The 16,700-nt window shown below is 40.1% G+C and overlaps 1 protein-coding gene, 1 non-coding gene and 1 pseudogene across 7 annotated transcripts in view; 2 read left to right on the forward strand and 1 right to left on the reverse strand.

The window, feature by feature from the left end:
* Positions 1–16,700, reverse strand: part of Magi2 (membrane associated guanylate kinase, WW and PDZ domain containing 2) — a 1,489,420-nt gene that overhangs the window by 1,198,719 nt on the left and 274,001 nt on the right. The gene's annotated exons all lie outside the window — the stretch shown is intronic.
* On the forward strand, positions 3,309–3,415 carry LOC115031154 (U6 spliceosomal RNA). Its single transcript, XR_003836778.1, has one exon. It is a non-coding gene; the product is annotated as a U6 spliceosomal RNA (small nuclear RNA).
* Positions 13,323–15,155, forward strand: LOC110294066 (lamin-B2 pseudogene; annotated as a pseudogene).

Consider the following 16,700-nt stretch of genomic DNA (forward strand, 5'->3'; position numbering starts at 1 on the left):
AGTAGAGACACCCAAAATCTGGATACTGGAGATTCTGATTGTCAGGGGCACATTAATGGTTAATGGCTTTCCCATTCAAGAAATTTCCCTGCCTCCCAGGATAGCTTTTCCTATGGATCAGCCTCTGGCCAACATCTGTGTGAGGAAGGATCTAAAAGGTCCAAGCCTGTGTTTTCTACTGAGACAACTGTTGGGTGTGCAGGGTGCAGACTTTATTATATGTTTCAGAATTTTGGGGCAGATTCATCTCTACTCTCAGTTCTGCTTGTGTGGGCAGCTCCCTGCCATTCTCAGATCCCTATGGCTGTTTTCCAAGAGCACATTCCCTAACATTTCTATAGGAAGTGCTCTCTCTCTCATATGAAAGCTTCAGAGTGGGCCATTTAAATTCAGGTGTTTAAATAGATTTAGTCTGAAGTTAGCAAGAATGAGGTTGGCCTGATTACAGAGTTGATGATTTTAGTCAGCATTTTAAACATGTTGATAGTTTGATCTTATTTTTGAAAACACATGTGTTATTTTAGTTTAGTTTTTCATTGTGTGTTACTGAGGTATAATTTATTCAATGAAACTCAGCATTCTAGTGAACAGGTATACCATGACTGGTACTATCATGTAACAATAATAGTCACAAAGTCCAAAAGGCTTACATTACACACACACACACACACACACACACACACACACACACACACACAGAGAGAGAGAGAGAGAGAGAGAGAGAGAGAGAGAGAGAGAGAGAGAGAAGGATGACAAATTTCTTTGTGTGTTCTTGTCAAACAATGTATACACATTTCTTGGCACTTTTTATGGTTTTAGGGATTGAACCTGGGACCTTTTGCATGCTAGCCAAGCACTCTGCCACTGAGCCATACTTCCAGCCCTCCACATTTTAAAAATTGTGATTCTAAGCTTATTTTCTTTTTTTTATTAGATATTTTCTTTATATACATTTCAAATGCCATCCCGAAAGTTCCCTATACCCTCCCTCCGCCCTGCTCCCTTACCCACCCACTCCCGCTTCTTGGCCCGGGCATTCCCCTGTATTGGGGCTTATAAAGTTTGCAATACCAAGGGGCCTCTCTTCCCAGTGACTAAGCTTATTTTCAAAGCATATATTTTTAGAACATTTTTCCCACTCTGCAGTAGCATTTTAATTTTCTTAACAATGCTTTCAAAGGAGTCTCACATTATTTCTAAAAACAAACAAACAAACATAAGTAAACAAGCAGAAAAACTAAAATATTTTACCTGCCTGATTTCTGTAGCACTATTCAAGGTACAGGTAAGATAGAAGAAATTCCTGTGGTTGCCAAAGGATGAGTTAATACATAAGTTGGCATGTAAAGACACTCTAGCACTACCTATACCTTTAAAAGAAGGGAATTTTGTGGTTTGTAACCAACCTTGAAGCACAGAATCTTATGTTAAGTAAGCCAGGTGCAACAGAACACTTAGTTGTAGAATATAAAGAAGGCAAGCACCCCAAGGAGAGAGAGAGGGGGGACAGTGTGTACCAGAGATAGGAGGTGAGAGAAGGGGGAACAGCAAGACACAAGCTAAAGAGCACCAGGTTTCAGTAAGCAGGGATAAGTCCACAACCTCTATTACCCAGGAGGCAACCACAGTTAATAACAATGAACTGTGCATTCCAAAACTGGCAAAAGAATATATTTAGTTTCAGATTGGAAAAGCTTACCTGAGGTGATAGAAATGCTAGTTAGCTTGATATAAATATTTTCAATATATACATAGGATGAAAGCATCACATTATACCCTGTGGGATTTATGGAGTGAATATTTTTTCACTTAATTTAAAATTTAAAAGTATCTAAAACGTTGACTTAGATTTTTCATTAGGCTAACTACACAGCTATCTACTGTCACTGAGAGTAAGCATAAAAACATACAAAATAACTCTGGCTTTTGGTGAAATGACCTCTAAGAGACAAATAACACAACTTATTTGTTTCACACGAGTTTATTCTAATAGTCATAAAACAAAAGATGCTTTATTTTCAGTCTTTCACAAACTGAAGTTAGCATTAACCACATGTTGATTACACTTTTGTTAAGATACTTTTGCTACAGTTGAGGTGACAGATCAGGTGGCCTTTGTTATTTCTTTCTTTTGTCGTTGTGTTTTTTGCTTTATCCTTCAACAGAAGTGAAACTTGATCTGATATATGTTGGAGACCCAAGTGAAAATTCAAAATATCTTATCCCAGATACATATCATGTTTCAAAAGTAAAAAAATATGGTAATAAAGTTAATAGAATCTATCAAGAAAGAATATAGCCATGATGAAGAGACAATATTTAAAGGCCTGGCAGCTCCTTAGAGGAGAATGATCTTGGATTGTCCAGCCATGCAGATGTTGCTGAATTCGAGTTTGGGCCCAGATTTGCTGATGAGTAATTAGAAAAAGTCTTACTGTCTCTCTGCTTTTCTGAGTAGAGAATCTTAGAAATTAATTCTGTGGAGGAATGATGAAATCAAAAGATTCTAACATTTCCAGAAGGAGACGGCTTTTTGGATTCCAACAAAGTCCACTGGCTTCCATTCATATTCCCATTTGAGAATAACTATGAGACAAGATTAGTTGTAAAAGTATTTATTTAAAAAAATTCCAACATATTGAAGAGAAGGATATAAACATGTAGCTGTGCTTTCAACAGGAGATTATGATGGCAGCAAGGGATGCCTGAAACACGGGAGGCCACTGCTGCCAGCACCACCTTCCTTTACAATAGAGTTGGGTACCAGATCAAAGATATTTTTAGCTAACAACAGACTATTATATAGCTAGTACCCAATGATGTTTTCTAAAGGAATCAAATAATTGATAAATGAGTCATTCTCCATTAATCCAATTCATTGAGGTTTCCAGAAACAATAGTCTTCCTGTGAGAAAATATGAATATTATATATGGTAGACATGATAATGGAAAATTATTCAGAAAACTCTATCCCATGGAATCACGTTCAAGGGTCAAGACCTCAAAGACAATCTAGGCTGCTTTTCTGAATTCTTGCTAAACAAGATAGAATCATGTTAACAGAACCTCTTAAAGGGAGCAAAGAGCAGGGAATACTGCTGTGTGCTCATTGCTGGTGAAATTAAAATGATCAGGGCTGAGTTCCCTGTGAGATCTGCTTGCTTAGAAATCAGTATGCACCTGAAGACACTTTGCATGCATGAGCTGGAAGTCTTGAAAGTATGCCATTCTGTAGAAAGGCCACATCGAAATCAATGCGATTTAATCTCTTTTGGTCGTGAATATCATGTCTTAGAAAATTCTCTGCAGAGCCCACTTCAGCAGCACATATAAGAAGATTGGAATGGTGCCAAGAAGGTTAGCATAGCCCCTGTACAAGGATAAAATGAAAATTTGTGAAGTTCCATCTATTGTTGTCACCAGAAGTTCCCAACTCAGGTGGAGAGCCCCCTACTCAACCACAGGCTACACAGGCCAGAAGACTAGAGAGGAAACGGAAAACAGGGAATAAAATACCCACCCAACAAAGTCTTACCCAGAAATGGACACCTAGACCAATAATGACCACATACTAAGATGTCCAGATGCCAGTGAAGAACAAAACAACAATAGCGAGGACAATATATCACCAACAGAGCCCAGAAATCCAACCATAGCAGTCTTCAGTACTCCAGAACCCCTGGAACAGAAGAAGACCTTAAAATCAACTCTGTGAAGCTGATAAAATTCTTAAAGAACAAATGAATAAACCTGTTAAAAAAAAATCAAAGAAAGGCCAGGCATGATGGCACAGGCTTTTAATTCCATCCCTCAGGAGGGAAAAGCAGGCTGTTCTCTGGGAGTTCAAGGCCGGTCTGCTCTACAGAGAGAGTTCCAGCTCTGCAAGGGCTACACAGAGAAACCCTGTCTCAAGCAAACAAACAAACAAAACCCCAAACAAACAACATCAACAACAAAAACCAAAATAAAAAACAAAAAAAATCCCAAACAAAAACAAAGAAAGTAAAGCAACAAAAGCAACCTCCACAAAAACAACAACAAAACAATTTTTAAAAGCCCCAAAAAGGAAAGGAAAAACAAAATCTTGAAGGAAATGAATAAAGCTTTCAGAGAAATTTAGAAAAACAAACAGTTGAAAGAAATGACTATAAATGTTTAAGACCTGAAAATAGAAATCGTAGTAATAACGACAAGACAAACTAAGGGAATTCTGGAAACAGAATATCTAGAGATATGAACGAGAATTATAGATGCAAGTGTCACCAATGGAATACAAAAGATGAAAGAATCTCAGGCACTGAAGAATATTTGCTATAAGAAATAGACACACTGGTCAAAGAAAATGTTAAATCTGAAAACTGCTGACACAAAACATCCAGGAAATCTGGGACACTATTAAAAGATCAAGTCTAAGAATAATAGGAAGAAGAATAATCACTGCTCAAAGGCCCAGAAAACATTTACAACAAAAACACGGAAGGAAACTATTCTAACCTAAAGAAAGAGATAGCTATCAAGGTATATGAAGCTTACAGAATAGCAGAGATTGGAACAGGAAAGAAAGTCTCCTTATCACATAATGAATATACAGAACCAAGAAGGACCATTAAAGCAGCTAGGAGAAAAAGATGAAGGACATAAAGGTAGACCTATAAGGACTACACCCTGCTTCTCAGCTGAGACTCTAAGAGTCAGAACAACCAGTACAGATGTCCTGCAGACTCTAAGAGAGTGTATGGTATCTATCTGAGTCCACTGACACTGAGAAATAAAAAGTACCGATGAGTGTCAATTGCTGTTATGTTGTTGTTTTGATGATGATGAATGTGGTGGTGATGGTGGTGGTGGTGGTGGTGGTGGTGGTGGTGGTGGTGGTGTGTGTGTGTGTGTGTGTGTGTGTGTATTTCCTATCTTTTGATTTTCCTGGTATAAGATTATTTAGTACCTTTTAATGTCAATTGATACAGATACAGCCCAAACTATAATACATAGAAAACCTTCAATTATTATAGATGGAAAAAATAAGGTATTACATGGTAAAGTCAAATTCATAGAATATATATCTACAAATCCAGCCAGTAGAAAGAAAGCTCCAACTTAAGAAAACCTACACATGTGAAAACACAGAAAATAATCTCACACCAGCAAAACCAAAAGAAGGGAAACACATACAGCCCTCTCTGTCTTCATGATTGACTCGGTATGCAGAACTTAAGGGTGCAGGCCAGGATTCTGGTAGTACATCATATCATGATGGGAAAAGTGGGAAGAGATAAGATCTTAAATATTAAACCATCCTTGCATTTATAAAAATTAAAAGAAAGAGAAACCCCATTTTATCATTACTATAATAGACTGTTAGTTTTTCAGATTTAAATCATTAATTAAAATATTTTTATTTTATTTTATTTTTTATTAGGTATTTATTTCATTTACATTTCCAATGCTATCCCAAAAGTCTCCCACCTGCTCCCCTACCCACTCCCACTTCTTGGCCCTGGCGTTCCCCTGTACTGAGGCATATAAAGTTTACATGACCAATGGGCCTCTCTTTCCACTGATGGCCGACTAGGCCATCTTCTGATACATATGCAGCTAGAGACACGAGCTCCGGGGGTACTGGTTAGTTCATATTGTTGTTCCTCCTATAGGATTGCAGTTCCCTTTAGCTCCTTGGTTACTTTCTCTAGCTCCTCCATTGGGGGCCCTGTGATCCATCCAATAGCTGACTGTGGACATCCACTTCTGTGTTTGCTAGGCCCTGGCATAGTCTCACAAGAGACAGCTATATCTGGGTCCTTTCAGCAAAATCTTGCTAGTGTATGCAATGGTGTCAGCGTGTAGAGGCTGATCATGGGATGGATCCCCGGATATGGCAGTAACATCTGTCATGTCTACGTATCTGTCACCTATAAGAAATGAATTGCGGCATATTCTCCTGAAGAACCACTCCTTGGTAAACCTCAGCGAGCATGGACAACTATTGTGCTGTGAGGTACTGTGGTTCAAAAATGTTAAACTAAGTTGTTAAGGAAACAGGTTCACTAGTTCTTACCTCAAGAACTGACTAGGAATGTAGATGTCTATCATAGTTTTAGAAATGCTATTCAGTCCAGTTTTAAAGCATCCATCTTGAACATTAATTAGTTTTAGTAAAGTCCAGGATTTTTTAGAAACCTTTCTGAAAGGTCTTCATTCTCTGCAAAATGCAACTAAAATTTAGCTTTCTGTTATTAGTCTGGTAATAAGGTTTCAATTTAGCTTTTTTTCTGCTTGTGTTTTCCATCCTCTAACCCTTGCTACTCAAGGAAGAACATTTAATTGACATTACTGACGTTGTCTGCGAGCTTATTAAAGCAATGGGATTTCAGGCCCCGTTCTACATCTACTAAAGCAGAAATCTCCATTTTATAGAAGAGCCCCAGTAGATGATAGGCATATTATAAGAAGCTAGAGTCTCTAGGACAGCATGTCATATGACAGCTACCCACTGTTGTCAACCTGAAGTCCAACTAGTTCAATCTGCCAATTGTATCTCTCACTAACTGTGTGGATATGTAGGCCATTATGAATTTTAATTTTACATTATATTTCAACTAGCCATATATTAATGTAAGAAATTACTCATTTAAAATTAACTTACTGAGATGCTTTATTTAGCTCACAGAATTGATTTGAACACAACTAGTTTTCCTAAAGCATATTAACGTAATTTCTACACAAATAAATTATGTCTTCTTATAAATTGTTTTCTGAGTGCATGTTTGTATGTACTATCTTTATTTAATACTTTGAGGTAATTAGTATAGTAGACTTATTAAGCCTATTTCTAGATATCTTAATACTTTTGAAGGGATGATTCCTGTATGAATTTTGAATGTTCACAACAAAGAAATGCTCGATAAACATCAGTTGAATGTGTGTGTGTGTGTGTGTGTGTGTGTGTGTGTGTGGTCTAGAATGGTGACTAGAAAGAGACAGGAACAGAGCCACCATGCTAGAAGTCCCAGTCCTTATTGAAACAATCATTGTGTTTCAGTAAATACCAATGCATCACAAGAATACATGATTGTGCTTTGAATTTGAAGGTATGTCTAAAACATGCCTGAATTGCATGTGCCAAACCTTTACTTGTGGTGATGATATTTTTGCTATGGAACATGACCCATATTTTCAAATTAACAGCATAGTGTAATACAGTCAACATTTTAGGCAATTTTAAAGAGCAGGTTATTTGCAATATTAACTCCAATAGTTATGTGACTCAATGAAGTGACTCATCAGCTGGTCCTGAAGAAGGGCTATTCCATTTTCTGTAGATGCCTCCTCTCTGCCAACACTATCCTTAGCATCCTTACTGCTTATCAGGAGAAGCAGCCACAAGTGCCCTTTCCACAGTGTCCCATTTAATCATGACCACTCCCCTGACAATTAAGTCTTACTATATATTCAGTAAGAAATTAATTAAAATGAATTTGCTGTCCATTCCTTGTCCAGGAAATGTGGTATGATATTTAACCATTCTTCCAGACTGTGCCATTCATTGCATTAACAGTCTATCCATTTATGGCCTCCACAAATCTTATGTATTTTCAAGTTGGACAAAGAAGCACTGTTCTTGGTTCCTAAGCTGTAATGTCCTGTCCTGTCTTTTCTTTTAGAAGGTTGTAAAAATGTGTTATACTTTGTCTCCTGCTGCTAATAGTGTGCCCATCTGTTCTGCAATAAATCAGGTGTTTAGTGTCCCCTGCTTACAGACAAAGATGCCAACAGATTCCATAATATGGACTGAAACAGGATGACACAAATATTGAACTACACAGAATTGTTGTCTCACCTTTTATTAAGGATTTTAATTCAAAGTCTCTGGAACATAAACAAGTTTTAATAGGGACAGCATCAATGCAGCACACATTGGATGTCTTTAAGCCCTAGTACTAAAATGTTCACAAAGTATTGGTGTTTTCTACAAACAACAAAGCTCATCACTTTCTAAGTAGTTGTTTCAATTAAAAGCAACAGTAAGCAGTGGCCTCAAACTACAGATTCTATGTTTATATCAAAGCTTGACTGTATCGATTAATTTTAATCTGTGGTTAATTGTTTTAAATTTTTCATTCACTTACTTTTTTTCTCCCTGAGAGTGACCTTGTAAGGATTATTGTGCTTGTACATTTCCAGGTATTGGAGAATGCTTACAAAGGTGAGATAGAAAAAAATCTACCTCTGCCCTCATACAGAGTAGGAGGGAAAGTGGAAACACCTCTAAGGTAGGGTTTCCTTGTAAAACACAACCTATGGCAGGTGATTATGGCAGGATGTGGGCGGACTTCCAATGCATGCATTTCCCTAGAGACTCAGTCCCAGGAAGGCTTTATTTAAATGTTCTGGTAAAAACACCTTGAGTTATTAATTGTATTTTTGAATTTGTGGTTTGTAATTTTAAATGATGTGGGGCAATGCACCATGGGCATAAGATGAGAAGAAAAGTCTCACGTGGGTATGCATAAGCTCTCTTGTGCTACCCCACTGACATATAGTGATGCCTCATGAAACACAACTTTAGTAATCCCAAGGAGTGCAGGAGTTTAGCAGGAGCAAGTATAATATAGAATAGTTATATAGTATATAGTATATAGTATATAGTATATAGTATATAGTATATAGTATATAGTATATAGTATATAGTATATAGTATATAGTATATAGTATATAGTATATAGTATATAGTATATAGTATATAGTATATAGTATATAGTATATAGTATATAGTATATAGTATATAGTATATAGTATATAGTATATAGTATATAGTATATAGTATATAGTATATAGTATATAGTATATAGTATATAGTATATATATAATAGTGTATTGCATATAGTATAGTGTATAGTATATAGTGTATAGTGTGTGGTACATGGTATATAGTATATAGTACATTACAGTATAGGTATAGTATAAGTATAGATAACTTACTACTATCACTATGCCAGAGTAAGTAGGAATGTGCATGGTCCAGACAAGTTATATTTTCTATATGAAACAAATGTGTTTAAAAGAAGAAAGAATGACATCCAAGGGAACCTGGCCATCCCAGGAACCTTCTCATCGACTTTGTCGGTCACACAAGCTCCCTTCAGTAGCCGCCAGTCACTTTTGCTTTTTATAAGGAAAGGAAGAATGAAATCAGAGCTGTTTGTCCCTTTGGATTTCAGTCACTGTAGCAAAGCAAAGATAAAGACTGTTGGAAGCCGAATGTGCATGAAGAACTGCTGGAAGATGCATGTGTATAAAACTCCATTGTTCTGAAAAGAATAAAATTCATAGAGGATACATACACCACATTCCAAGCTGTAATTGTAGTGATTCTACATATGTGTCAATTGTTCCTATGTATGCAATTAAAGCTGACAGTATATAAAGGAAAGATGAATGGGAAAGGAAAGATGGTTTGTCTTTAGAATTATTATTATTATTGTTTTGTTACTCAGGGTGGCATTAAATAACATGTAAAGACAGTCTGCAATGTTAAGAAGAACACAGAGCTTTTGTGTCATCCTCTTTGAGGTCCCTACCCTCATCCTGCTTTTAAAAAACAGCTGCCACATTTTTTTTTTCATGGAAAAAAATTATACAGTTGCACTTAGATATGTTGTTATATTAGAGGTTTATCATTTGTTTATAGACTATATTTTCTAATATACAAATGTCTTAGGGTTTGCACTTCAGTAAAATGGAACTGTATCCTTATTCTGAAGATATAATTTGCTTTCTTTTCTCTTCTTTCCTTTTCTTCCTCCCTCCCTCCCTGTCTCCTTGTCTCCAGTCTGTCTCCCTGTCTCCAGTCTGTCTCCCTCCCTCCTGTCTGTCTCCCTGTCTCCTGTCTGTCTCCCTCCCTCCCATCTGTCTCCCTCTCTCCCTCCCTCTGTCCGTGTCTCCCTGCGTCCATCTCTCTCTGTCTGTCTCTCTCTGTCTCTCTCTCCATCTCTCTTTCTCTCTCTGTCTCTGTTTCTCTGTCTCTCTGTCTCTCTGTCTCTATCTCTGTTCCCTGTAGTCTTCGTAGGGAGGAATTGGGAAAAGGGCTCTGACAAGCCATCAGAAATAAGCCTCCCTCCTTAATTGATCAAGCCAAACTGTATTTTTTCTTTTAGGACCAAGTGCTCTACTTAGCACACTCATCTTGGTAAAGGTCATTTCTTAAGTGATGTTCAGATGGTTGGAAAGTTGAGGTGACCTCCCACAAATGAGTCATTTGTTCTTCTCTGGCTGTCAACATAGGTTTCAAATGGATCTATCACATATTTGTTACTGAAAAAAAAATAAAAGAAAAACATTGCATTTAAAAAAGTGCTAAACTTTTTTTCTGGGACATTATGGTTTTACTTTTTCATTCAGCAATTATAAGAAACACTAAAATGCTACTGGATCCTTCCCTGCTGCTAAAGGCTGACCAACAGAGGCATACGCAGAGCCTCGTCTTCTACCATGGACCCCCCCCCCACCCCTCTTTTACAAAGTTGTGAGAACAAATCAGGTTATATAGTTATTATTTTCAAAAGCAACAATAAATGCAAAAAATGTTTCAGCTTGGTGTGAGTGGTACACTTCAATGTACATGTAGGATATTGAAAAGATGAAGAGCTAGTTCCAATGAGAATAGACTACATCTGTATCTTGATTAAGTTTGACCTGGAACTTCTACCCCAGTGGCTGCACCCATATACTACCATGTTTAAAGGTTGTCTGCAATCCACTTAATATTTTATAATAAAGAAAAACTGTAGAATTTAAATGAGATATCTAGATTCTGGCATTTTGCTGATTGAATAAGATATGCTAGGAAGTAGAATATATAAAGGGATAATATTTCTCTTAAATTTTCAGTTTGAGGAAAAATAATATCACCATGCTATTGGTGACTATTTACTGTGGTGATGGTTTTGAGGATTAATGGGAACAAATGAGTTACTTTAAGTGAGGTACTGATGAGAAATGCCATTCTGAACTCAGTTCATGCCACAAACCAAGATGAAGGTGTAGTTTAAGCAAATGTGTCGAAAGTTCATTCAAGAGAACCTTTTGACATTAACAATAATTAAATCAAATACTAGAAGGCCATTGGACCTATAACCTCTTTTGTCCCTTACTAATCATTTTATGATTCAATTATTACTTTTCCTGAAAACATAATATTAGCAATTGGCAATCAGATTTACTATCATTGCCTTAGTAGACACAAGTTAAGATGTGGTCACCAAGGAATCAAAAATAATGGGCCAGGAAAATGTGAAATAGTCATCTTTGTTTTACTATGGGTTGGCTCACTCAGAATGATTGTCATATAATCAAAACACATGAATTATGTTAACATATTATAATAAATTTTGAACACGACAATGTAACTAGATGTTCCATGTACTGCTTGTGCAGTTAAGCAGGTGTTCTTAACTTGTGTGGAGCAATGAGCGCTATGTTGACACACAGAAACAGCACTGCAAACACCTGGATATATGTGATGTGCCTTTCACTCAGTGATATTTGAATGACAGCTAACTGCTATGGCACACAACACAGGGCGCACTGACTCCTTTTCACAGTTATTTGACGATATTAAGAGAAAGCTTTAAAAGGTATATGATAGAAAAATACAAGACTGTATAGAGTAAACACGATGCTTGTGTGATTTTCTAATTAAAGCAATCAATTCATTTTCTTGTTTATTATAAAAGATTAAAGTGCTTCATTCAGCAACACAAAGTCCAGTAAAAATAGTCTACTTTCTCTGTTCCTTTCTCTTCTAAGCCCAGAAATGGAGGGTCCGTTTGTCCTTTTATTAAACAGCTAATGATCATACTCAGATCTCTAGTGCTGTAGCTCTGTGTTCCATGTATTCAATTCTCTTTCCTATCTGGAAATTTCTCCTATTAAACTCTTTCTTCAAAAAGTGTATTAAATAAATACATCTTTCGTCCTTGGTTAGCACAAATATGATACTAAGAAGTTGTTTTAAGATTAAAAAGTTGTATATAGCATTTACATGTAAATAATAAAATGAAACTGAAGGAGTTAAAAATATTGTCCTTTTCATTTAATAATATGTAACAGTATAATATACACACAAATTATTTTAACTTACAACATGTGCCTTATACTTATCAATATTTAAATTCTTCCACTTGTCATTTTGGCCACTATACTGTTGTTAATTGTGTTCTTTTGCCTCTGTTCTGCCATCTGCTTAGCACACTATATCACTTATACTGAAAGAAATCATTAAAACGTTGACTATTCTTCAACACAAAGCCAAGCACTAGTGTCCCCATGTTTCTGTTCTCACACAGCTGCTGCCTGTTGTTTTATATCTGCAGAGATTTCTGCATCCTAATCCTTAATTTTTTTCTATAATTAAATTATAGATTGCATGTCCCAAATTTTGCTCTTTTTTTAAATACCAAAAGTCTATGTCAGACACTCATTTCTCCTTTTGCTAGCAGCTTTTCTTCCCTCGTCCAGATCCAGCAGGCACCCACCACTCATGAGGCCAGCTTCCCCACTATCTCTAGAGGTTTTCACTGCTTGCCTGGGAAGTGACTTTTGACTGACCCACCAATTAAGTGAGTGTGGTATTAACATAGATCTTGACTATTCCTGAAATAAGAAGTCAGTGTGATGAGACTCTAAAGACTGTAAGCTGAGGGAAGTGGGCTAAAGTAATTTCTCAGAAAAGACAGATGCTTAATCACTCAGTTACCAGCAAGCATAGAATTGCACTTTCTGCTCAGAAAAACCCATCATGTTTAGTCCTTATACCAACCATAGTCTCCTGCTGTGCCTTGCAAGTGTTTAAGTCAAGTTAACTACACTGGTCTCTTGTAGACCAAACTATAAGGATACTAAGATCATGAATGACTTGCTAGTGTGACTCTGTCACTTGCACAACTTCTCTAGCCCGTGCCATTGATGGACTGTCTACTGCCATGAGCTCTAGTAACTTTTATGTAGCACAGTGTGTGATTATAAAGGATGCACTTTTCAATAACCACATTTGTTTCCATTGTATTGATCATTATCTGGCCATCTTGGCAGTATGACAAGGGCCTAGATCATGATGATGCCACCAATGAAATGCCTGAAGGAAAGACACGTGGTCTACTAAATTCCAGGAACTTTACTGGGAAATAGTCAGGAGCTTAAGCAGTGGTTGGAGGTCTTATGTCTTATAGTACAAACTCTTAAAATTTCAAATTCCTAAATAATTAATTATTCAAAAACATAACACAATTAAGAAAATTTAAGGGGTGGCAGCGCCCGAGGATTGAATGAGGAGGCCGCACCAGCAACAGAGAGGATCTCGTGCTGCCACCTCCGCCAAGGCATCACTGCCGCCCTGTGCAGGGGACCACCACACCACCATGGTCAAACGCTTGCCTGTCTGGGCTGCAGGAGGAGGAGCTGCGCGAGCTTCACTAGACGACCGGCTGGCATACATATCGACAGTGTCTGTGCGCTCAAGCCCGCTGCTCTGGATCTTCAAGGAGGAGGAGGTGACCACACGCTAGGTGAGTGGCATCAAGACCCTGTATAAGCTGGAGCTGGCTGATGCCTGGCGGGTACTGGATGAGAAAGCCCGTGAATGTGCCCAGCTACAGACTGAAATTGGAAAGGTGCAGGCCGAGCTAGAGGAGGCCAGGAAGAATGCCAAGAAGTGGGAAGGTGAGCTCACGGTGGGTGATCCAGAGCCGAGGGAAGGACCTGGAATCCTTGTTCCACCTTAGTGAGGCGGAGTTGGCCGCAGCCATCGGTGACAAACATGGTCTGGAGACAGAAGTGGCAGAGCTTCGAGAGCAGCTGGCCAAGGCAGAGGATGGTCACTCTGGGGCCAAGAAGCAGTTGGAGAAGGAGAAGCTGATGCGCGTGGAGCTGGAGAACCACTGCCAGAGCCCACAGGGGAAGCTGGCTTTCAGCAAGAGTGTGTTTGAAGAGGAGGTGCTAAAGCCGATGGAGGCATGAGCGGCGCTTGATGGAAGTGCATGGCAGCCGGCAACAGGAATATGACTTCAAGATGGCTCAGGCCCTGGAGGACCTGCATAGCCAATGCGATGAGTAAGTGTGTCTGTACCAGCTGGAGCTGAAGCAAACCTCCCAGGCCAAGCTGCACAATGCCAACCTGAGCTCTGACCAGAGTGACAAGGTGGCCAGTGCAGCCCATGGAGGCCAGCATGCATGTGGAGTCCCTCAGCTACCAGCTCTCAGGCCTCCAAAAGCAGGCCAGTGCTACAGAGGACCACATCTGAGAGCTGGAGGAGGCCTTGGCTGGGAAGCATGACAAGTTCCACAAGATGCTGGATGCTAGGGGGCAGGAGATGACGGAGGTGCGTGACGCCATGCTGCAGCAGCTGGCGGAGTACCAAGAGCTGCTGGATATCAAGCTGGCCCTGGACATGGAGATAAGTGCCCACTGCAACCTGCCGGAGGATGAGGAGAAGAGGCTTAAGCTGGCCCCCAGCCCTTCACCACGGGCCACCATCTCTCGAGCCACCTTGAGCAGCAGCAGCAGCAGCCGCAGCTAGCAGGACTGACATGTCTGTGGGGCGGGGCCGGAGCAAGCACTGACAACTGGAGACTGAGGACACCCCAGCTTCACACAGCAATGCCTCCAGCTTGAGCAGTGGCTCCCACCTGGAGAGAGCATAGCAGTCTATGGGAACCGGTGTTGTGAACCAGTGTCGAGTTGGACCTGGAGGGCAGGTTTGTGCACCCTAAAAACTCCTCAGACAAGGACCAGTGTTTGGGGAACTAGAGGATCAAGAGACAGGTTCTGGAGGGTGAGAACATCGCCTACAAGAAGTTCACACCCAAGTATGTCCTGCAGGGCAGTCAGATGGTCATGGTGTGGGCAGCTGGCGCAGGGGTTACTCACAGTCCCCATCAACCATTGTGTGGAAGAGCCGGAGCAGCTGGGAATCAGGGAGTGCTTCTGCAATGTCCTGGTCAGTGCAGATGGTCAAAAGGTGGCCATGCAGGCTGAGAAGCTGTTATTCCTCGGTGCCACAATGGGGAAGAGCAAGAAGAGGAGGCAGAATTCGGCGAACAGGACCTTTTCCACCAGAAGGGGCACCCAAGGACTACCAAGGGGCTGCCAACTGATGTGAAACCTACCCCAGGGTCACCATGGTCCCAAAGCCCCTGAAATTATTATTTTTTTTATGGTCTGGTCTCACTAGTTCTTGGTAATTTCTAGATGGCTTAAGCAACCATAAGAATGTGGTGGGCTCTGCTGGGTTTCCGAGATGGAGGTGTCCTCTGCCCATAGGCCTGACCTGGCTCCATGCGGTTATGATGATATAGAGGTCTGGGCTGGTAACCTGCAGGCTGAGGAACTTGGGCCTGGATCTGGGGCAGGAGAATGGCTGATAGCTCCAGGTGGACCTTGTATGAAACTGTGCTGATTCAGTCGTTTTCTTTGAAGCTTTTCAAATCAAATCAAAATCAGTTGACGGCACTGGTGGAACACCTGAACCCAGGGACCTTCCAGCTTTGTGCTCTGAGTCAGAAGGGTTTATAACAGTCCCCAGCCTCGGGGCATCATAGGCTTCTCTGGGCCCTGGATTCTAGTCCCTTTCTAAAGCTGAGGAACAAGACGGAGGAAGCTCACACGTGGGACAGCTCCTCCTGTCCTAAGACTGAAGGGGACATGTAGGTCCTGGGTATTGGGCCTTCAGGAGCAAAGACTGTGGGTTCAGACATTGACTGCTCTCAGGAGGGAGGCCAGACTAGCTGTGCTCCTGGCCCCTCTGTGCCCCACCCTGATGGCAAGGCCTGGAAACTTGCTTCCCTGCAACTTAGCACCAGGAGCGGTCACCGGTCATTTCCCCACCACTGACACGCGGTCTTTTTTTTTTTTTTTTAAGTAGATTTACTTTTTTACATAAGTCAGTAATGCAGTTCACTGGGACACAGCTCTGGAGGTTCAGGCCTGGAGCTACTAGACTGGGAGTTACCTATGGCAACTTCCTCTACTGAGCTGTGGGGAGTGTTGGCTCCCTCCTGGCACAGCTGATGCTAGGAAGAGTTCAGGCCTAGTCTTCCCCAAGGCTTTTGGATACAGGATACCACCACTGCCATCAACCTCTAGAACCCACCAGCTACCTCCTGCTTCTAGATACCTCCATTTTCTTTAAGTGACTGGTGTTGTATCCTGGATGGTCGTGGCTGGCTGCAGTCACTGAACAGCCCTGCTGCCGTGCCCACAGGGCAGGTGCTCTTCGGTGTACCCTGCACTAGAGCTGGCTTCCTTGTGTTTGGGGAGCAGGTCTAGAGTAATCTGTTTCTGGCCCCGGCTAGGCAAGGTGGTTACCGGAGTGGCACTGTTACTGGGGAGCCGCCAGCCCTGTGCACATCACTCAGCTCTTCAGATTGTTTCTTTTATAAGATGCATGCCAAACATGTGTTCCACCTTTTCTTTTCTGCCTATGATTCCTAAGAAACATTTTACAATTGGAAACTGTTGTACACTCAAAGAAACACTGATTTTTAACTGAAGAAAGAAAGAAAGAAAGAAAGAAAGAAAGAAAGAAAGAAAGAAAGAAAGAAAGAAAGAAAGAAAATTTAACATTATTTAGTAATTCATAAAACTTACTGACAACTTCCACTCAAAGTGTAACAGATGATGGAGGCTAGATGTATTTCTCACATCC

Source organism: Mus caroli, unplaced genomic scaffold (assembly GCF_978045245.1).
Source record: "Mus caroli unplaced genomic scaffold, Mus_caroli_1 scaffold_4, whole genome shotgun sequence".
In the NCBI taxonomy this organism is placed as follows: Eukaryota; Metazoa; Chordata; class Mammalia; order Rodentia; family Muridae; genus Mus; species Mus caroli.